This window comes from Phoenix dactylifera, chromosome 1 (assembly GCF_009389715.1).
Source record: "Phoenix dactylifera cultivar Barhee BC4 chromosome 1, palm_55x_up_171113_PBpolish2nd_filt_p, whole genome shotgun sequence".
NCBI lineage: Eukaryota > Viridiplantae > Streptophyta > Magnoliopsida > Arecales > Arecaceae > Phoenix > Phoenix dactylifera.
Window position 1 is genome coordinate 10,446,768 of NC_052392.1, and position 22,406 is coordinate 10,469,173.

Consider the following 22,406-nt stretch of genomic DNA (forward strand, 5'->3'; position numbering starts at 1 on the left):
GGCCAGCAGAAATTGTCCAAGCAACTACTTTTCACCAAACAACCATTTACAAGACAACAGTAATCATAGTAGCACTAGCAGAATAAAAAGAGGGTTCCATCTTTTATCAGTCAGCGGCTCGCTCATTCTGAAAAGACTAAAAGGAAAAAAAATGCTGAAGAGAATTTGAAAAATTGTGATACTCCTTAATGCAGGAACCATGGAACAAGATGAAAGGATCAAGCAAACACCACTATCAGTACTCCGAAACGTCAAAACTGATAAAGAAAGAACATAATTAGAGGGGGGAAAATGTGCTGCAGGAGGCAGTCTACCAAGAAAACCATTCCAGAAGGTGCTGTGGGAAGGCAAAAGCTGCAAAACAATGAAGATATCCAGAGAATGGCACAAGTTAGAAATAGGCCAGAAAGCGGGTCTGATAAATCCAGATCCAGACCACACCAAATTTGGATAGAAAAATCACTGTTTGATAAGATTTGAATAAGGATCCGGATATAGATATCTAGATACATATACTGATATAGATATTTAGATACATATACAGATTTTAAGTATTCTTCTGGGATTCGGATCCAGATCTCCGAATGGTAGGTTACTTCAGATGGATTTGAATCTTTTTTGGATTTGGAGTCAGATAGCCGGATACTAAGATATTTTTCAATTCAAATATCCAAATGCTCAACTTTAGCTCAAATAAAAAATGAAGATTTTCTTTTATCTAGGCACTTCTTGACATGGTTGCCGGGCAGAACATGTGTTTAATAATCCATTTTCCATTTTTTGAAACGGACAACCAGTTTCTGGAAATTGTAGAAACCAGAAAATGTGGCTGACTTTTATGAAAACTAGCAATGGCTTGCCACCTCCCCAACCGCCCACCATCCGCCACTACTGCTACCGCAGGCCGTCACCTCCGCCCATTGCCAAATATTTCTAGCCACCAATTACTGCCGGTTGCCATCACGGACCACCATCCACCACCAATCGCCACCTGCTATCAGCAATCGCTGGCCACCCCCACCGTTGGCCATCATTGCTGTCACCGACCACCGCTGCCACCGACCACCGCTGCCTGCTGTCGGCCACCATCACGTTCTTCTCCACCACCATCGCCATATTTGCCACCAAACAAGTTTCAAGCTTTCAGTTAAAAAAAACACACACACAGAGAGAGAGAGAAACTGGTTTCAGATTTATTTAGAAAAAACAAAAGAAAGAAAACTGGCAATCATGCTAAATGCTACCTTAAATTAAGCACCGCGGCTTGCTTAACATTGACATAGATGATTATATATTTTTGGTGACCAAGAAGAGAGTTATTAAATATAAAATTTTTAATTACATATATTCTTCATGTTAAATACTTGTCATTCTCCTATCTCTTTAAAACTATCAATATGTTTAAATTATATTATTTAGAATTATTCATTATCTTTTCCTTAAAAAATATTTTTTCTCACAAATCTGACTTGTACCTGGAGTCATATCCAATTAATATTCATATCCTTTTAGAAGAAATGTGGAGTGGACACAAATTTTAGCATCTGTCTAATATCTGTATCCAAGTTCATTCAGCTCTGCCCAATTTTCAGACATCGTGCAGAATATTTTAAAAGGATGCAACAGTTGCCTGGAGTCTGTTGGCCATCCAATTTTGCCGTGACAGTAGAGTAAAGCAGTTAAGGTGGCAGGTGGACCAAGCATTAAACAACAAAAACATGCCAGAACATGATCCAATCTAACCTGCTAGCAGATTTAAGGAAATGACAGTGATCAATCCATCGCCAAAATAACAAATACATGACACTAATCCCCTAACTCCACGCATGAACCAATAGGGTTTAAGACACCTATCCTTGGAGCAGGCACATATAAGTTCCATTTACTGAAGCATGAAACATAAGAACAACATATACTAAGTTGCGTCAGAACACATTCTAATCTAACCTGCCAGAAATTTTAAGGTAAATACATAGATCTATTTTATCATGACACATAAAAAATCCACGAAACTAAACCCCTAACAATGAAAACCCGTAGGGTTTCAGTCACCTATCCTTGAACAAGCACATATAAGTTTTCCTCTCTCTTTTTGAACTCAGGCACATGTAAGTTTAATTGACTGAAGCGTAAAAGATAGGAGCAAGATAAGCAAACAATGACCACCATAAGGACTATGGCTGTCAATTGATGAATGGTTCATGAGCAGCCTTTGGTTGGTTGTTAGCCACGAAAAGGGCTAGTAAGCTAGAGAAGAATGCGTGCAGGAATGTGATATAGAACTGTTTTAAGCTGAGATTCAGAATTCACTACCATAATCATGTCTACTTAGTTAAGCTCCTTCAATAAACATTCTCCTTCAATAAACTTTTGTACGTTGCAGTTACCTGCATAAAGCAGGCCAATCTAAAGATCTGTCAAGTATCACAATCTTACGATCTATCAAGCAACATGTACGGAATATATGAAAGTGGGGAAAAGAATAGCAACAGTGCAACTCCTTGAAGAAAAGGCCTGGTTGAATAAAATCGATGGAGTATTAAGAGGAAAAGAAAAGGTTGATAGTACTTACCATAACCATCTGTCCTTTTCCCATCCATTTGGGGTCAGTTTTATGAATCTTCATTCACCACTTATTCCTATTTAGGGCTATCCCTGATGCTATTCCAGGTTAATTCATATCCTTCATCATAACCTTTATGTGTGTTACATTATCTTTCCCCTTTTTTATACAGGTTCATAGTACTTTCTTTTTCGAAAAAAAAGGGAACAACAACAATAAAGTTTTTTTAAAAAATGGGAGGCTCAGTCCTGCACATTTATCAGACATTGGACGAGGTTGCTTGCAGGCAGAAACAGTTGACTGCACAATAGCAGGCCATCCAAGTTGGCTAAACCTGTTCAAATAAGGCAAACTAGTAAACATTTGGGATGCATGACGAATTTAAAAGATAAAGTACTAGAAGGATGGCTGGAATCCCATCACTTCACCTCTGCCCCAATGGTAGATGAGGAGAAAGATTAAATATGTGTGTGTGTGTGTGAGAGAGAGAGAGAGCATGTCTTAAATACTGCCAATTATATCATTATAATACTTGGAATAAGATTGTCCAGCAGCAGAACAGAATTTCAGCATCTGAAGCATGAGATACGAGCACAACTCATCACAGCCTCTAAAAACAGAAAAGAGAATTAGAAAGATCAGAAAAGAAAGGAGTGGGCGAGCACGAGAGAAGAGAGAGAGAGAGAGAGAGAAGGGGGGGGGGGGAGGCATGTTTTCTGTTGCTTCTATTTTTAAAAACAGTTTTCAGATATTGTCACCAAATTAATTTTTTTCTGGGAAGCACTGTTTTGCATTAGAAGTTGCAAAGTATTTTTAAAAGAAACATAAAGAATTAAAGCATGCTCTAAATAGATGGATCAGAATTCTCTACCATGGGGGAAGAAACTAACACCATGAACAAAAGGATAAACGGGAAACGAGAGGCTAAGGTGAGCAAAGGCCGATGGACCATGGAGGAAGACCTCATCATGGTAACTGCATAGCAAACCTTGGTCAGTATGTCTTGAACAACCTTGCCTGGTCTGCAGGTATCTCATCACTAAGATGAAAAAGAGAAATGACTCGTACAGGCACGTAGCAAAGGCTGCAGGAATAATCAGCATATGATCCAGCAGTTGCCTATCACCTGAGCCGCAAATATAAGAGATTAAAAATTTTGTAGAAAATTAAATAGAATGGGAAGAAAAATGAGCAAAAAGAACAGAAACATAACTTAAATAAAGAAAGAGAAGGGAGTGAGGCTCAGAGTTGCTTTTGATCCATTATTATGGCACAGAGGGAGAAGAAGATCCCACTTTCTTCCTCATCTCTGCACTCCTCTCTACAGCAGGTGGTAGCAGCGGTTGCCTGCAGAACATCAGACCTTCCTAGCTGCCCAGCCACCATTGCCAAGAAAGAGTAATGCTACAAGGCCAAAACATTGTAGCAAGACAGAATGAGCTCTACACCATATCACACAAAGATCTTGATTACTCATCACAGCCTCTTCAAAAGACGCGCACGCACACACACACACACACACACACACACACACACACACACACAGAGAGAGAGAGAGAGAGAGAGAGAGAGAGAATGCAGAGGATTAAGAATCATCAGCTTGGGAGAGGAGCAGAAGGGGGCAGCTTCAGCGAAAATAAAGCCACCAGCCCTTCCATTGCCTCTTCCTGAGGCCTCAGGTTTGAGGCGGTATCTTTCACGCAAAAGAAGATTCATCTTCCTTCATGCGAGTCCATTGTTGGATCATCGATTGCCTGCTTTGAGATCTATGCAGTCCAATGAATGAAGGAGTTCAAAGCACTTTAAAATCTGTGCCATGGGTGATCCAAAGGTGGATGGGAGCGAAGGAAGGTGAATCCAAGTGGCCGAAACTGGGTTTAACATTCAGATTTTTTTATAAAAACTAAACGATACCTAGGATTTGAACCCTCTTCTCCAATGGCAAGCCCTTGAAGGAGAGGTGCAAATGATAATTAAGTAGATTTTTTTCTATAAAATAGCCAAAATTGCCAAAACCCTAGCATCAAAACAGGAATCCGATCTTCTAGTAATCACTTCAAATTTAAGTGGTTGCAGAATTGAAAATTAATTTTTTATGCAGAAAATTAAATAGAATGGGAAGGAAAATAAGCAATAGCCAAAAGGACAGGGACATATCTCGGATAAAGAAAAAGAAGGGAAAGAGACTCAAAGTCGTCTTTGATCCATCATTATGACATAGAGGGAGCGTTTAGTATGGGGTGATCATCCCAAGATCAAGAGTGATGGGGGTGGAGGTGATAAGATCACCGCGTTTAGTTGCACCACGGTGATCCTACGTGGCGTGATCCTAAATCACCTTCACTTCTCAAATTACCATCCAACCCGGTGATGGGATACCCATCCTTGAGGTCAGAAATTCAGGATCACCCCATGGCAGTGATCTTAAGTTGAAAATTATAGACAAAAATACCCCTCAACCTTTTTTAATGCTCGAGTCGTTACATCTCCCATCTCTCCGCTCCGATCTCTCCCATCTCTCTGCTCTCCTTTCTAGAGAGCACAAAAAGTAGTCCGAAGGTGACAATCGGCCGTCGGCAGCGACGAAAGTCGAACGGCCAGGATCGGCGGGGATCCGAGAGGCCTCAGGGAAGCAAACATCTAGTGAATTAAGTAACCCTTCGTCAAAGATATGGGAAGGGTGGATTTGAGAGTAAGGAAATAAGGACATGATGGCATCACAAAAATAGAGTAGTTGGTCCGCACGTACAGAGATTTCGCACAAGTAGAGGAGAAAACGAGAAAATGACAGGATTTCCTCTCAAATTATTTGAATGACAACTCCAAATGAACGATACTAAGAAGAGAAAATATCTTCCAGCTTAAGATAGGTACAGGTTATTTCACCTTGAAACATAGTCTAGTATGAAGTGAGATCTAAGGTTAGAGCACTATTGCTATCAACCATAAATAGATGGAAACAGTGCTAAAGATCTATAGTAAATTTTATTAGCATGAATGGTCATCAAAGAATCAAAAAGAAATATTTTACAGGGGAATAAGCAAAAGAAACACATAAAAAATCTAAGCTATATCAGGAGTATTTGTGGTATTACGTGGTCGATGATCTTGGATTTCCGTACCATACCAAATAAGTTACTCATGGATATTCGAAAAATTTTAATCACTGGACTATGGCCTACAAAACACAGTGATCTTAGATCACTGGGGATCAAATCCTTAGTTCACCATGGTGATCCTGTTGGGGTTACCAAACGCCCCTAGAGGGAGAGCAAGATCCCCCTTTCTTCCTCATCTCTACACTCTTCTATACAGCTGGTGGCTGCAGCGGTTGCTTGCAGAGCATCAGACCTTCCTAGCTGCCCGAGCACTGTTGCCAAGAAAGAGTAATGCTAGGGGCCCAACCATCGAAGCAAGAAGGAGCAAGCTCTATATCATATCACAATGGGGAGGATTCAGAACCACTCTGGCTTGGTAAAGGCACAGAAGGAGGCAGCTTCTATGAGAATAAAGCCACCGACCCTTCCACTGCCTCTTCCTGAAGCCTCGTACTTAGCACCGTTTGGCAGAGGAGCTTTCCAAAGTAAAAGCTTTTTAAGGCTGCAAATGGGTCCGGTCGACCCATGACCCGACCCAATCCGACTGAAATTTTTAAACCCACATGTCTGAGTCGGGTCCTAAAATTGGCCCCGAACTATTTTCTGGATCAGGTCTGGTTTACTGAATCTGGACCCGACCAGACCCGAAGAGAATGAGCAAAACAGAAGGAAACCCAAACGCCGAGCTCTCAAGCTTTTGGTTGACTCGGGACAGTTATAGCAGCAAGAAAGCCAGAAAAGCAGACCCAAAATGGTTTTTTTAATGAATGGGAGCTATCTCAGATATGTTCTTGTGCCAGAAGACAAAGAAGAAGACAGAAGCTCCACACAACTTTGCTCTGCTTCAGAATCTCTTGGGCCTAGAAGAGAGAGAGAGAGAGAGAGAGAGAGAGAGAGAGAGAGAGATAGGACTGCTGGTTTGAGTTGGAAAGAAGGTGACTTGTCTAAGGACCAGAAACGATGCTAAGTAGGTGGCTTTAACAGCACTAAGTTGGTGGCAATGGAAATAGAAAAAGAGAAACAAAATCAAAATAAAGGCTGCACAAAGCCACCTAAAATCCAGCAAAAGCTCAAATAAATGAGTTTGCTTTGTGATAACAAGCAAGAGAGTCTCTTCTTTTTTTTTGTGTGGGTGGTGGTACTATTGGTCGTTTTAAAGTGAATTTATGGCGGGTTTTCAAGGCAGACAGGAAGGAGATATGGGTTTCTTAGGAGCTCGTTAGCTTGATCCCATGGCCTTGTTATTCTCTAAGGGACGGGAAATGCCAGCCAATGAGGAGGAAAAGCCCTAAGGGGAGGAGGGTTCAAGTGTAGAAGGATAGCAACAAGCATAGGTTCACAGAATCCAAAGGAACCTCGGCCCGTCAGGATTCTCTCTCGATCTATTACACTGTTGATACCGCTAGTGCCTCGGTAGCTGGCTTTTTTTTTCCTTCTGTTTTTTGGTTTTTATTTCTTTTAACTTTTGAAGGGAGAAAGTGAGGGAACACTGAACTAAATATGGGTCACGTGCCAGTTTCTGCAATGGAATTGGATTTTGGAAGGTCTGGTATTTTTTTGTCCTCCTGAGACAGGAGCAGGAAGACACCAAGTTCCATCCAATCAATCATAGAGATAAAAAATAGTGTGATATGAAATTTGGCTTGCAGACCGACTTAGTAAGTCATGGGTCATCTGTTCCGACCGGAGGTTAATTGCAAGTCTTTCAAGTCATGGGTCACCCAGCACCTCATAATTATGATATAACCAAATACGATTTGCCCAAATTCTTTCCCAAAAGCGGAAAAAAAAGATAAAAAGCGCAAAAACAAAAAAAAAAAGATAACATATGACCCAAATCTGACTCAGCCCCGGCTCAAACCCAATTCAAATCAGATTAGATCTAACCTGAATGATCCGTGGGATCAAAAATTATAGATACAAATCCGATCTGACTCGATTTTTAATTGATCGAGTCTGAGTTTAAAGAACAAAAATTCGGATCGATCGGAGTCAACCCGTCTACCCGACCCCATCACCCTAGATATTCAAGAGGCAACAGGCAGCCCTTTTTAGAAGACGAGGCAAGTCTCGTCCCACCACTGTCAGGACTCGGTGACCGTGCCCACTTGAATAATATGGCAAGTGTTTTTTTTAATGCCACCTATTTATTTGATCCGATTCTTTTTCTCAGGCTAAACATAAAAATAAAAACGGAACGGACCGGGTGTTAAAAAAAATCTTTTGAGTTTTAAAATATTTTATTTTCTGATTCCCCACAGTTGCATTTATTCTAAATCGATTTAATAAATCCGGTTTACCATCCGTTTCAAAACAAAAAAAAAAAAAGAATATCTGATCTTTTCTTGTTAAATATACCTTTCTCGACCTTTCTGCTAAGATTAGTCTATGATTTTTTTAAACATATAACTGACCCAAAGGATTTGAACCCCCCTTAGAGGAGAGGTGCAAAAAAAACTAAGTGGATTTTTTTTAATGCAAAATCCCCAAAATTCCCAAAACCCTAGCGTCAAAACAAGAATATGATCTTCTAAAAATCACTTCAAATCGAATGGGTTGAAACATCGAAAGTTAAAAAAAATGCAGAAAATTAAATAGAATGGGAAGGAAAATGAGCAAAAGCCAAAAGGACAGGGACATATCTCGGATAAAGAAAGAGCCGGGAGAGAGGCTCAGAGTCGCCCTTGACCCATCATTATGGCATAGAGAGGGAGATCCCACTTTCTTCCCCATCTCTGCACTCTTCTCTCCAGCTGGTGGCTGCAGCGGTTGCCTACGAAGCATCAGACCTTCCTGCTGCCCCGCCACCGTTGCCTAGAAAGAGTAATGCTACTGGGCCAAACCATCGTAGCAACAAAAGTACGAGCTCTACACCAAATCACCCAAAGATCTCGGTCTCTCATCACCGCCTCTTTTTTTCTTTTTTTTTTTGTGCAAATCACCGCCTCTTCAAAACACACACACACAGAGAAAGAAGGGGAGAGAGAGAGAGAGAGAGAGAGAGAGAATGGGGAGTGATGGGAGGCAAAATGGATCGTCCTACTCAGAGACAAGAAGGGAGAGAAGCAGAAGGGGGCAGCTTCTGCGAGAAAAAAGCCACCGGCTCCTCCGCCTCTTCCCGAAACCCCATACTTAAACTCATGAGCATGCCATCCAACCCAATCTGCGCTCTATATATAGTGGACGCACACGGTTTAACTCCCATGTAGCGACTGAAGCCGGAAGCGGTCGACCTTCTAGATTTTTCTTTTCCCATTCATCCCAAAAAATAATATATATGTTTTTTTTCCATGAACATCCACGTATACCTATCAAATTTTGCATAAATATTCTTTCATAATATATATATAAATCTTCATAAAATATTTTTTTATTATTCTATCCTCTTTTATTTCTATTTTTACATATATATTTACTCACACCATACCGTTAAAAAATTAACAATTTCAAATTAAAATAACTAAAATATTCTTAATTCATAAATTACCAAAAAAAATAATTACGATAGAAAATTAAAAAATAATTATAAAATTTTATTTTATTTTGAATTAAAATAAATATAGCTTTTATTAATGATGTCAAAAAAAAACTATATTAGAGGCATTTATTCAAAAAATAATGTTTTATAAAAATACAGAAATAAAATATAAAATTTAAGAAAATATTCATATAAATTTAAATTTTTTAAAAAATATTTATACAATAAAAATATATATATATATATATGTGTGTATATATTTGTGTGTATATATATATGTATGTATGTATATATGTATATATATATATATGTACATGTACATCCATATATATTACGTTTCATGAAGAGTCACGTGGTATTGTGTCCCCAGCGAGCATAATTTATTCCTGTATTCCATTTTAACTGCTTCATCAAAGTTTGCGAGAGGTTGCTTTGTTGCTATTTAACACTAATCATTTTATTTTTCATAAAATGAACTCTTAGAATATTAGATATCAAATACGCTTCTGAAACCATACTTTCTCCCTGTCAGTCGATCCATCCAAAGGAACAAAAAAAAAAAAAAAACCCGGGGCAGACCAGCATGCACAAAGTCTAATACTAAGGATTGCTGGATCAATTAGACAATAGCAATAGTCTTCCCAATAAAAGTGTTAGCATCAAACAATGAAATTTAATACATGAGGTTCATTCACTATCCGATTTATATTACTCAACAACAGTTTACCATACATTTTAAATAATTAAAGTTACAAACAGGGGGTAACCGATCAAAATCCTGTAGGGACACATGACGACTCCTCCACAGATCAATTACATATTGGGAGACCGTTTTGCCTGAAAAATTCCAATCCCTGTCAACCTAGAGAAATAAATAATTAGAAAAAGAATTCCCGTTTCCATTGGAATGTGATTAGAAATTATTCAAAAAAAATCGTTGAAGGTGAAGTTTGTATTGAATACATGCCAATAAAATCACGAAACTTACAACTTTTAACTAATCGATAGCTTATGGTAATGCACAACTCTGTTTAGAAGCCACCAATAGCACATTTCATTGGAACAGCAGCACGGAGATTTCCACTTCATCATATTACAGTATGTTGAAGGGTAAGCTGAATCCTGTTTTATTAGGTGAGTAGCAGGCTGCCTACAGAGGACTTTCGCTTCATCATCTTCCGACCCTACACAGCACAGGCTCGACTTACAACTACTCTGGAAAGCTGCTGTGCGGATTTTGTTGCATGCTTTTCTTCACAAATTAATTATGGAGCAAATTCAACAACTATACATATGATCGAGAAAGCAAAAAATACACACATTATAAGTCAGAGGAAAAGAAAGAAATGCATACCATGATTACAAGACTAAAGGGGCCAAATGGTAAGCAAACATGAGATGTCATAAATTGTTTGGTCGATTACAGAATAGTTGTTTGTATTTAAATCAGGCACGCTGACTCTTTTCACCAGTGTCATATGAATAAGCCTCCAGTGTGCGTAGACTGTTTTCAAAGACATTGGTATTTCATATGTAGTACACTGAATAATTTCTTCTTAAATTAAAGTTGAAAATAATTTTATTTGAACAGTTTCTCAAAAAAACATGCATTCAATGTATTGGTAAGTCAGACAATTTAAATAGCATAATTCGCCTATCTTTTGCAGCCTAGAGCTATTGCACAAGTTTCAGCTCTCAACCTGGACTCATCAACCAAAAAATATCTAAAAAGCCCTTGGGCGAATTGAACATTCTTGGAACATTCTGCAACAAGGTTGTTCGTGTGTTACAATCTTGTTCAACAACTCAATCGCCCGTGGAGTCCAAACAACTTTCAAAAAAGTACAGTCCCATTAGTCGACATGCAAAAGCACTCAGCTCATATTACTAGTTTCTAGCCATTGCGTTTTCTTTACATGTATGTTTTCCCTTGTTTGTGGTAATATGGGCTACTTAGATTTCAAGAATCCAATTGTATCTAATCACATTATATCAAAATTTTAAAAAAAAAAAAGAGCCTCCAAATTGTTGCTTGCTATTAAACATAAAATCAGCCAAATAGTTGCCCTAGAAAAATCCAGCTCAGTAAGAAAATTTCTACTGCTTGAGTGTTTGTTAAATTGAAATAACTGGGTTCCAACCGGTTTCATGCGGTGCTTGAATGCCAAGGCTTGTATTTGCTGTTCATATAATAGGACAAAAATCAGACAGTAAGGTCCAACAGTTATATCATGGAATTTCTATTGTCAACTACGAACACACAAGAACATATAGACTACCATATCAATTTCTAGGATGCATATGAATGGTACTGGGGTGCAAAAATTATGAAAGTTAGCGTCTACAAAGGTTTGCAATAATTGCTCACACATATCAACATGCAGAATGGATATATAGCTAAATGTAAATTGAAGTATATACTCCCTAAAACAGAAGGGGAAAAATACCTAGCATTACTAAGGACATGCGGACAATATCACATCTCCCAAACCACCATGATCGTGAATTCAACTTTTGGATGTGATCAATACCAGCAGGCTACATGAGCTGCTTCCCGTGACATAAATCAGTAGTTCATAGCATACTTACCACATGTTTGGTAAGCAGCAATCCTGGAAATATGAGTTTGAGAAAAGAAACTCACAATTTTTTACCTCAACCGTACTGAACCCAGTTCCATATCCAATAGATTGCAGATTAAAAAATTGTTTGAGCGCTCCTTGATATATGAACACTTTCCCCAATACCTAATTCACAAAAGAGTTGTTGCCGCACTGCTCCTTAAACTGAAGGCAATTCTTATTTGAACTACTTTCACCCGCAGTAACAAGTTATTTTATTTCTGTTCACTCAACTTTATCTAGCCCCTTTCAATACTACCACGCCACTTCATATCATTCATAACAAACCAAAGGTTCAAATATAGGCCTTACAACAAATGTCCCCTATGAAGTTTCATTATCTATAGTTTTTCCAGCAATAAAAACACGAGCTCCTATATCACATGCCTGCTTGGAGCTACTCAACTTTGATTATAACTTAAACTTCAGACTCGAAATCTTCTTCAACTGTCAGAACATATCCATGTTTTAGACTTTAAAAATTTCAATGAGCTGTTTGCACATTTACATAGGTAACACAAAGACAATCACTGAAGGAGCTAAGAGACAAGTTCAAAGGGTCATGGAATGAAAATAAGCTACTACAAAATAGAAGCAAAAACCAAAAGGTGGAAAGCATGTTAAGATTCAGGAGCTTACTGATGGCTGCAGCTGTTTAACAGAAGATCACCAGATCATCCAAGCTTCCTCGCCATTACTTGCATCGAATAGAGAAGGAAGTACTTTAAAAAATCCAGTTTTATGAATATTCTACTCCACACCCCATGGAAATATACAAGCACAACTGCAAGCAAGTACCATAAGTTCGGAGACTGCAAAATGCCCTTGCTTTAGCACACCACCTCTCGTCCAATACCATACAATAAAGTAACCAGCAAATTACCACTGCCCATGGTACATTACCGCCCATGGTACAACCTCTTTTGCTTCTGTAGGAAAAAGATGCCTAAAAATCTCTTAAACAGCCATTATCAGGTTCAGTTTTAATGAATGGCCTAAAATTGCCTAAGCTAGTGAAGCTGGTTTCACAAAGCACTCCACTCACAGCAACACAAACAGCAAGAGAAGGCAGTTGTTGCAACAGGACTAGGAGGTGCTTTAGTTACATAAGACCAAGAATACAAGAGAAGGCAGATGCTGAGACAGGACTATGAGGTAAGTTACAAAAGACCAATCCTACAAGAGGAAGCAGTTGCTGCAACAGGAGTAGGTTGTTTATTTACATAAGACCAAGCATACAAGAGGAGGCAGTAGCTGCGACAGAACTAGCAGGTGGTTTACCCATAAAGAATGCGACCAGCAGAAATTGTCGAAGCAACTACTTTTCACCAAACAACCATTTAAGAGACAACAGTAATCATAGTAGCACTAGCAGAATGAAAAAGAGGGTTCCATCTTTTATCAGTCAGCGGCTCGCTCATTCTGAAAGGACTAAAAGGAAAAAAAATGCTGAAGAGAATTTGAAAAATTGTGATACTCCTTAATGCAGGAACCATGGAACAAGATGAAAGGATCAAGCAAACACCACCATCAGAACTCCGAAACGTCAAACTGATAAAGAAAGAACATAATTAGAGGGGGGGAAAATGTGCTGCAGGAGGCAGTCGACCAAGAAAACCATTCCAGAAGGTGCTGTGGGAAGGCAAAAGCTGCAAAACAATGAAGATATCCAGAGAATGACACAAATTAGAAATAGGCCCGATAGGGGCTCTGATAAATCCAGATCTAGACCACATCAAATTTGAATAGAAAAATCACTGTTTGATAAGATTTGAATAAGGATTCGGATATAGATATTTAGATACATATACAGTCAGGCCAATCCAACCACTTGCTCCTTTCCAACGGATTTTAAGTATTCTTCTGGGATTCGGATCCAGATCTCCGAATGGTAGGTTTCTTCAGATGGATTTGAATCTTTTTTGGATTTGGAGTCAGATAGCTGGATACTAAGATATTTTTTAATTCAAATATCCAAATACTCAACTTTAGCTTAAATAAAAATGAAGATTTTCTTTTATCTAGGCACTTCTTGACATGGTTGCCAGGCAGAACATGTGTTTAATAATCCGTTTTCCATTTTCCATTTTTTGAAACCGACAACCAGTTTCTGAAAATTGTAGAAACCAGAAAATGTGGCTAACTTTTCTGAAAACTAGCAATGGCTTGCCACCTCCCCAATCGCCCACCATCTGCCACTACTGCTACCGCATGCCGTCACATCCGCCCATTTGCCAAACATTGCTAGCCACCAATTACTGCCGGTTGCCATCACTGGCCACCATCCACCACCAATCGCCACCTCCTATCAGCAATCGGTGGCCACCCCCACTGTTCGCCATCATTGCTGTCACCAGCCACTGCTGCCACCGACCACCGCTGCCTGATGCCGGCCACCATCACGTTGTTCTCCACCACCATCGCCATATTTGCCACCAAACAAGTTTCAAGCTTTCGGTTAAAAAAACACACACACACACACACACACAGAGAGAGAGAGAGAAAGAAACTGGTTTCAGATTTATTTAGAAAAAAACAAAAGAAAGAAAACTGGCAATCATGCTAAATGCTACCTTAAATTAAGCGCCGCGGCTAACTTAACATTGACATAGATGATCATATATTTTTGGTAACCAAGAAGAGAGTTATTAATTATATAATTTTTAATTACATAAATTCTTCATGTTAGATACTTGTCATTCTCCTATCTCTTTAAAACCATCAATATGTTTAAATTACATTATTTAGAATTATCCATTATCTTTTCCTTAAAAAATATTTTTCTCACAAATCTGACTTGTATCTGGAGTCATATCCGATTAATATTCATATCTTTTTAGAAGAAATGTGGAGCGGACACAAATTTTAGCATCTGTCTAATATCTGTATCCAAGTTCATTTAGTTCTGCCCAATTTTCAGACATCGTGCGGAATATTTTAAAAGGATGCAACAGTTGCCTGGAGAACAAACAACTCCGTTGGCTATCCAATTTTGCCGTGACAGTAAAGCAGTTAAGGTGGCAGGTGGACCAATTATTAAACAACAAAAACATGCCAGAACAAGATCCAACCTAACCTGCTAGCAGATTTAAGGAAATGACAGGGATCAATTCATCGCCAAAATAACAAATACATGACACTAATCCCCTAACTCCAAGCATGAACCAATAGGGCTTCAGTCACCTATCCTGGGAGCAGGCACATATAAGTTCCATTTACTGAAGCATGAAACATGAGAACAACATATACTAAGATGCATCAGAACACAATCTAATCTAACCTGCCAGAAAATTTAAGGTAAATTCATAGATCTATTTTATCATGACACATAACAAATCCACGAAATTAAACCCCTAACAATGAAAACCCATAGGGTTTCAGTCACCTATCCTTTGAACGGGCACATATAAGTTTTCCTTTCTCCTTTTGAACTCAGGCACATGTAAGTTTCATTGACTGAAGCGTAAATGATAGGAGCAAGATAAGCAAACAACGACCCTCTAAGGACTATGGCTCTCAATTGATGAATGGTTCATGAGCAGCCTTTGGTTGGGTGTTAGCCACGAAAAGGGCTAGTAAGCTAGAGAAGAATGCATGCAGGAATGTGATATAGAACTGTTTTAAGCTGAGATTCAGAATTCACTAGCATAATCATGTCTACTTAGTTAAGCTCCTTCAATAAACATTCTCCTACAATAAACTTTTGTACGTTGCAGTTACCTGCATAAAGCAGGCCAATCTTAAGATCTGTCAAGTATCACAATCTTACGATCTATCAAGGAACATGTACGGAATATATGAAAGTGGGGAAAAGAATAGCAACAGTGCAACTCCTTGAAGAAAAGTCCTGGTTGAATAAAATCTATGGAGTATTAAGAGGAAAAGAAAAGCTTGATTGTACTTACCATATAACCATCTGTCCTTTTCCCATCCATTTGGGGTCAGTTTCATCAATCTTCATTCACCTTATTCCTATTTAGGGCTATCCCTGATGCTATTCCAGGTTGCTTCATATCCTTCATCATAACCTTTATGTGTGTTACATTATCTCTTCCCCTTTTTTCTACAGGTTGATAGTACTTTCTTTTTCAAATAAAAAGGGAACAACAACAATTAAGTTTTAAAAAAATGGGAGGCTCAGTCTTGCACATTTATCAGACATCGGATGAGGTTGCTTACAGGCAGAAACAGTTGACTGCACCATAGCAGGCCATCCAAGTTGGCTAAACCTATTCAAATAAGGCAAATTAGTAAACATTTGGGATGCATGACGAATTTAAAAGATAAAGTACTTGAAGGGTGGCTGGAATCCCATGACTTCACCTCTGCCTCAATGGTAGATGAGGAGAAAGATTAAATGTGTGTGTGTGTGTGTGTGTGTGTGAGAGAGAGAGAGAGAGAGAGAGCATGTCTTAAATACTGCCAATTATATCATTATAATACTTGGAATAAGATTGTCCAGCAGCAGCACAGAATTCAGCATCTGAAGCATGAGATACAAGCACAACTCATCAGAGCCTCTAAAAACAGAAAGAGAATTAGAAAGATCAGATAAAAAAGGATTGGGCGAGCACACGAGAGAGAGAGAGAGAGAGAGAGAAGGGGGGAGGCATGTTTTCTGTTGCTTCTACTTTTAAAAACACTTTTCAGATATTGTCACCAAACTTATTTTTTCTGGGAAGCACTGTTTTGCATTAGAAGTTGCAAAGTACTTTTAAAAGAAACATAAAGAATTAAAGCTCGCTCTAATTAAATGGATCAGAATTCTCTACCATGGGGGAAGAAACTAACACCATGAACAAAAGGATAAACGGGAAATGAGAGGCTAAGCAGAGCAAAGGCCGATGGACCATGGAGGAAGACCTCATCATGGTAACTGCACAGCAAACCTTGGTCGGTATGTCTTGAACAACCTTGCCTGGTCTGCAGGTATCTCATCACTAAGATGAAAAAGAGAAATGACCCGTACAGACACGTAGCAAAGGCTGCAGGAATAATCAGCATATGATCCAGCAGTTGCCTATCACCTGAGCTGCAAATATAAGAGATTAAAAATTTTGTAGAAATTAAATAGAATGGGAAGAAAAATGAGCAAACGAACAGCAACATATCTTAAATAAAGAAAGAGAAGGGAGTGAGGCTCAGAGTTGCTTTTGATCCATTATTATAGCACAGAGGGAGAAGAAGATCCCACTTTCTTCCTCATCTCTGCACTCCTCTCTACAGCTGGTGGTGGCAGCGGTTGCCTGCAGAACATCAGACCTTCCTAGCTACCCAGCCACCATTGCCAAGAAAGAGTAATGCTACAAGGCCAAAACATTGTAGCAAGAACAGAATGAGCTCTACACCATATCACACAAGATCTTGATTACTCATCACAGCCTCTTCAAAAGACGCGCGCACACAGAGAGAGAGAGAGAATGCAGAGGATTAAGAATCATCAGCTTGGGAGAGGAGCAGAAGGGGCAGCTTCGGCGAGAATTAAAGCCACCAGCCCTTCCATTGCCTCTTCCTGAAGCCTCATGATTGAGGTTGTATCTTTCACGCAAAAGAAGGATTCATCTTGGGTGGTTCTATATACACCCCCCCTATTTGCTCAGGACACCCCCCAAAAATTAAAAAAAATTAAATACTCTCTACACCCCCCCATTTGCTAAGGACACCCCTAAAAAATTAAAAATTCCTAAATTACCCCCACCCTCCCCACCCCCTCACCTAAATTGCTCTCTACACCCCCAAACTCCCCCCCACCCCGCTCTTCCCCTCCAAAACACCCGCCGGCTTCTCCCTTCCGCCCAAAAACCTCGCCTCAAGCACCTCGCCGGCGGCCAAACCCCCTCCGTCTCCCTTTGAAACTGTTCCGCCCAAAGCACCTCGCCAACGCCCAAAGCACCTCCGTTCCCCCTTCTCCCTCTCGTCGCCGGCATTCTCCCGATCTCCGACCACCTCGCCGGCTTCTCCCGGAACCGACCTCCCCGGGCCATCTCCCGAGCAACGAGCACCTCGCCGGCGCGCTCCACGACCACCTCGAGGTAGCTCCCCCCCCCCCCCCCCCCCCCGCCTCCCCAAATCGTCGGCACTGGTTCTTTGGGCTGCAAAGGGAGATGGAATGAAAATAAGCTACTACAAAATAGAAGCAAAAACCAAAAGGTGGAAAGTTCATGTTAAGATTCAGGAGCTTACTGATGGCTGCAGCTGTTTAAACAGAAGATTCACCAGATCTCCAAGCTTCCTCGCCATTACTTGCATCGCAATAGAGAAGGAAAGTACTTTAAAAAATCCAGTTTATGAAATATTCGACTCCACACCCCATGGAAATATACAAGCACTAACTGCAAGCAAGTGACCATAATGTTCGGAGACTGCAGAAATGCCCTTGCTTTAGCACACCACCTCTCGTCCAATACCATACAATAAGTAACCAGCAAATTTACCACTTGGCCCATGGTACATTACCGCCCATGGTACAACCTCTTTTGCTTCTGTAGGAAAAAGATGCCTAAAAATCTCTTAAACAGCCATTATCAGGTTCAGTTTTAATGAATGGCTAAAATGCCTAAGCTAGTGAAGCTGGTTTCACAAAGCACTCCACTCACAGCAACACAAACAGCAAGAGAAGGCAGTTGTTGCAACAGGACTAGGAGGTGCTTTAGTTACATAAGACAAGAATACAAGAGAAGGCAGATGCTGAGACAGGACTATGAGGTAAGTTACAAAAGACCAATCCTACAAGAGGAAGCAGTTGCTGCAACAGGAGTAGGTTGTTTATTTACATAAGACCAAGCATACAAGAGGAGGCAGTAGCTGCGACAGAACTAGCAGGTGGTTTACCCATAAAGATGCGACCAGCAGAAATTGTCGAAGCAACTACTTTTCACCAAACAACCATTTAAGAGACAACAGTAATCATAGTAGCATAGCAGAATGAAAAAGAGGGTTCCATCTTTTATCAGTCAGCGGCTCGCTCATTCTGAAAGGACTAAAAGGAAAAAAAATGCTGAAGAGAATTTGGAAAAATTGTGATACTCCTTAATGCCGGAACCATGGAACAAGATGAAAGGATCAAGCAAACACCACCATCAGAACTCCGAAACGTCAAACTGATAAAGAAAGAACATAATTAGAGGGGGGAAAATGTGCTGCAGGAGGCAGTCGACCAAGAAACCATTCCAGAAGGTGCTGTGGGAAGGCAAAAGCTGCAAAACAATGAAGATATCCAGAGAATGACACAAATTAGAAATAGGGCCGATAGGGGCTCTGATAAATCCAGATCTAGACCACATCAAATTTGAATAGAAAAATCACTGTTTGATAAGATTGAATAAGGATTCGGATATAGATATTTAGATACATATACAGTCAGGCCAATCCAACCACTTGCTCCTTTCCAACGGATTTTAAGTATTCTTCTGGATTCGGATCCAGATCTCCGAATGGTAGGTTTCTTCAGATGGATTTGAATCTTTTTTGGATTTGGAGTCAGATAGCTGGATACTAAGATATTTTTTAATTCAAATATCCAAATACTCAACTTTAGCTTAAATAAAAATGAAGATTTTCTTTTATCTAGGCACTTCTTGACATGGTTGCCAGGCAGAACATGTGTTTAATAATCCGTTTTCCATTTTCCATTTTTTGAAACCGACAACCAGTTTCTGAAAATTGTAGAAACCAGAAAATGTGGCTGACTTTTCTGAAAACTAGCAATGGCTTGCCACCTCCCCAATCGCCCACCATCTGCCACTACTGCTACCGCATGCCGTCACATCCGCCCATTTGCCAAACATTGCTAGCCACCAATTACTGCCGGTTGCCATCACTGGCCACCATCCACCACCAATCGCCACCTCCTATCAGCAATCGGTGGCCACCCCCACTGTTCGCCATCATTGCTGTCACCAGCCACTGCTGCCACCGACCACCGCTGCCTGATGCCGGCCACCATCACGTTGTTCTCCACCACCATCGCCATATTTGCCACCAAACAAGTTTCAAGCTTTAAAAAAAAAAACACACCACACACACACACAGAAGAGAGAGAGAGAGAAAGAACTGGTTTCAGATTTATTTAGAAAAAACAAGAAAAAGAAAACTGGCACTGCTAAATGCTACCTTAAATTAAGCGCCGCGCTAACTTACACATTGACATAGATGATCATATATTTTTGGTAACCAAGAAGAGAGTTATTAATTATATAATTTTAATTACATAAATTCTTCATGTTTAGATACTTGTCATTCTCCTCATCTCTATTAAAACCATCAATATGTTAAATTCATTATTTAGAATATCCATTATCTTTTCCTTAAAAAATATTTTTCTCACAAAAATCTGACTTGTATCTGGAGTCATATCCGATTAATATTCATATCTTTTTTAGAAGAATTTGGAGCGGACACAAATTTTAGCATCTGTCTAATATCTGTATTCCAAGTTCATTTAGTTCTGCCCAATTTTTCAGACCGTGCGGAATATTTTAAAAGATGCAACAGTTGCCTGGAGAACAAACAACTCGTTGGCTATCCAATTTTGCCGTGACAGTAAAGCAGTTAGGTGGCAGGTGGACCAATTATTAAACAAAAAAAACATGCCAGAACAAGATCCAACCTAACCTGCTAGCAGATTTAAGAAATGACAGGGATCAATTCATCGCCAAAATAACAAATACATGACACTAATCCCCTAACTCAAGCATGAACCAATAGGGCTTCAGTCACCTATCCTTGGAGCAGGCACATATAAGTTCCATTTACTGGCAAGCATGAAAATGAGAACAACAATACAAAGATGCATAGATGCATCAGAACACAATCTAATCTAATGCCAGAAAATTTAAGGTAAATTCATAGATCTATTTATCATGACACATAACAAATCCACGAAATTAAACCCCTAACAATGAAAACCCATAGGGTTTCAGTCACCTATCTTTGAACGGCACATATAAGTTTTCCTTTCTCCTTTTGAACTCAGGCACATGTAAGTTTCATTGACTGAAGCGTAAATGATAGGAGCAGAAAGATAAGCAACAACGACCCCTCTAAGGACTATGGCTCATCAATGATGAATGGTTCATGAGCAGCCTTTGGTTGGGTGTTAGCCACGAAAAGGGCTAGTAAGCTAGAGAAGAGATGCATGCAGGAATGTGATATAGAACTGTTTTAAGCTGAGATTCAGAATTCACTAGCATAATCATGTCTACTTAGTTAAGCTCCTTCAATAAACATTCTCCTACAATAAACTTTTGTACGTTGCAGTTACCTGCATAAAGCAGGCCAATCTTAAGATCTGTCAAGTATCACAATCTTACGATCTATCAAGGAATGTACGGAATATATGAAAGTGGGGAAAAGAATAGCAACAGCGCAACTCCTTGAAGAAAAGTCCTGGTTGAATAAAATCTATGGAGTATTAAGAGGAAAAGAAAAGCTTGATTGTACTTACCATATAACCATCTGTCCTTTTCCCATCCATTTGGGGTCAGTTTCATCAATCTCATTCACCTTATTCCTATTTAGGGCTATCCCTGATGCTATTCCAGGTTGCTTCATATCCTTCATCATAACCTTTATGTGTGTTACATTATCTCTTCCCCTTTTCTACAGGTTGATAGTACTTTCTTTTTCAAATAAAAAGGGAACAACAACAATTAAGTTTTAAAAAAATGGGAGCTCAGTCTTGCACATTTATCAGACATCGGATGAGGTTGCTTACAGGCAGAAACAGTTGACTGCACCATAGCAGGCCATCCAAGTTGGCTAAACCTATTCAAATAAGGCAAATTAGTAAACATTTGGGATGCATGACGAATTTAAAAGATAAAGTACTTGAAGGGTGGCTGGAATCCCATGACTTCACCTCTGCCTCAATGGTAGATGAGGAGAAAGATTAAATGTGTGTGTGTGTGTGTGTGTGTGTGTGAGAGAGAGAGAGAGAGAGAGAGCATGTCTTAAATACTGCCAATTATATCATTATAATACTTGGAATAAGATTGTCCAGCAGCAGCACAGAATTTCAGCATCTGAAGCATGAGATACAAGCACAACTCATCAGAGCCTCTAAAAACAGAAAGAGAATTAGAAAGATCAGATAAAAAAGGATTGGGCGAGCACACGAGAGAGAGAGAGAGAGAGAGAGAGAGGAGAGAGAGAGAGAGAGAGAGAGCATGTTTTCTGTTGCTTCTACTTTTAAAACACTTTTCAGATATTGTCACCAAACTTATTTTTTCTGGAAGCACTGTTTTGCATTAGAAGTTGCAAAGTACTTTAAAAGAAACATAAAGAATTAAAGCTCGCTCTAATTAAATGGATCAGAATTCTCTACCATGGGGAAGAAACTAACACCATGAACAAAAGGATAAACGGGAAATGAGAGGCTAAGCAGAGCAAAGGCCGATGGACCATGGAGGAAGACCTCATCATGGTAACTGCACAGCAAACCTTGTCGGTATGTCTTGAACAACCTTGCCTGGTCTGCAGGTATCTCATCACTAAGATGAAAAAGAGAAATGACTCGTACAGACACGTAGCAAAGGCTGCAGGAATAATCAGCATATGATCCAGCAGTTGCCTATCACCTGAGCTGCAAATATAAGAGATTAAAAATTTTGTAGAAATTAAATAGAATGGGAAGAAAAATGAGCAAC

At 39.5% G+C, this 22,406-nt stretch overlaps 2 long non-coding RNA genes across 6 annotated transcripts; both read right to left on the bottom strand.

Annotated features, from left to right (window-relative positions):
- Positions 1-1,447: 1,447 nt before the first annotated feature.
- LOC120110646 lies at positions 1,448-8,826 on the bottom strand. Its single transcript, XR_005511833.1, has 2 exons — positions 3,777-8,826; positions 1,448-3,689 (listed from the first exon to the last, which is right to left on the bottom strand). It is a non-coding gene; the product is annotated as an uncharacterized LOC120110646 (long non-coding RNA).
- Positions 8,827-9,758: 932 nt separating this feature from the next.
- On the bottom strand, positions 9,759-17,239 carry LOC103714224. 5 transcript variants are annotated; one of them, XR_005511825.1, is made up of 4 exons: positions 15,940-17,239; positions 12,400-15,843; positions 10,128-10,323; positions 9,759-10,001 (listed from the first exon to the last, which is right to left on the bottom strand). It is a non-coding gene; the product is annotated as an uncharacterized LOC103714224 (long non-coding RNA). The 5 variants fall into 5 exon arrangements; XR_605182.3 differs by having other exon boundaries at positions 12,400-12,457; positions 12,559-17,239; XR_005511826.1 differs by having other exon boundaries at positions 9,759-9,993; positions 12,400-17,239.
- Positions 17,240-22,406: the final 5,167 nt, after the last annotated feature.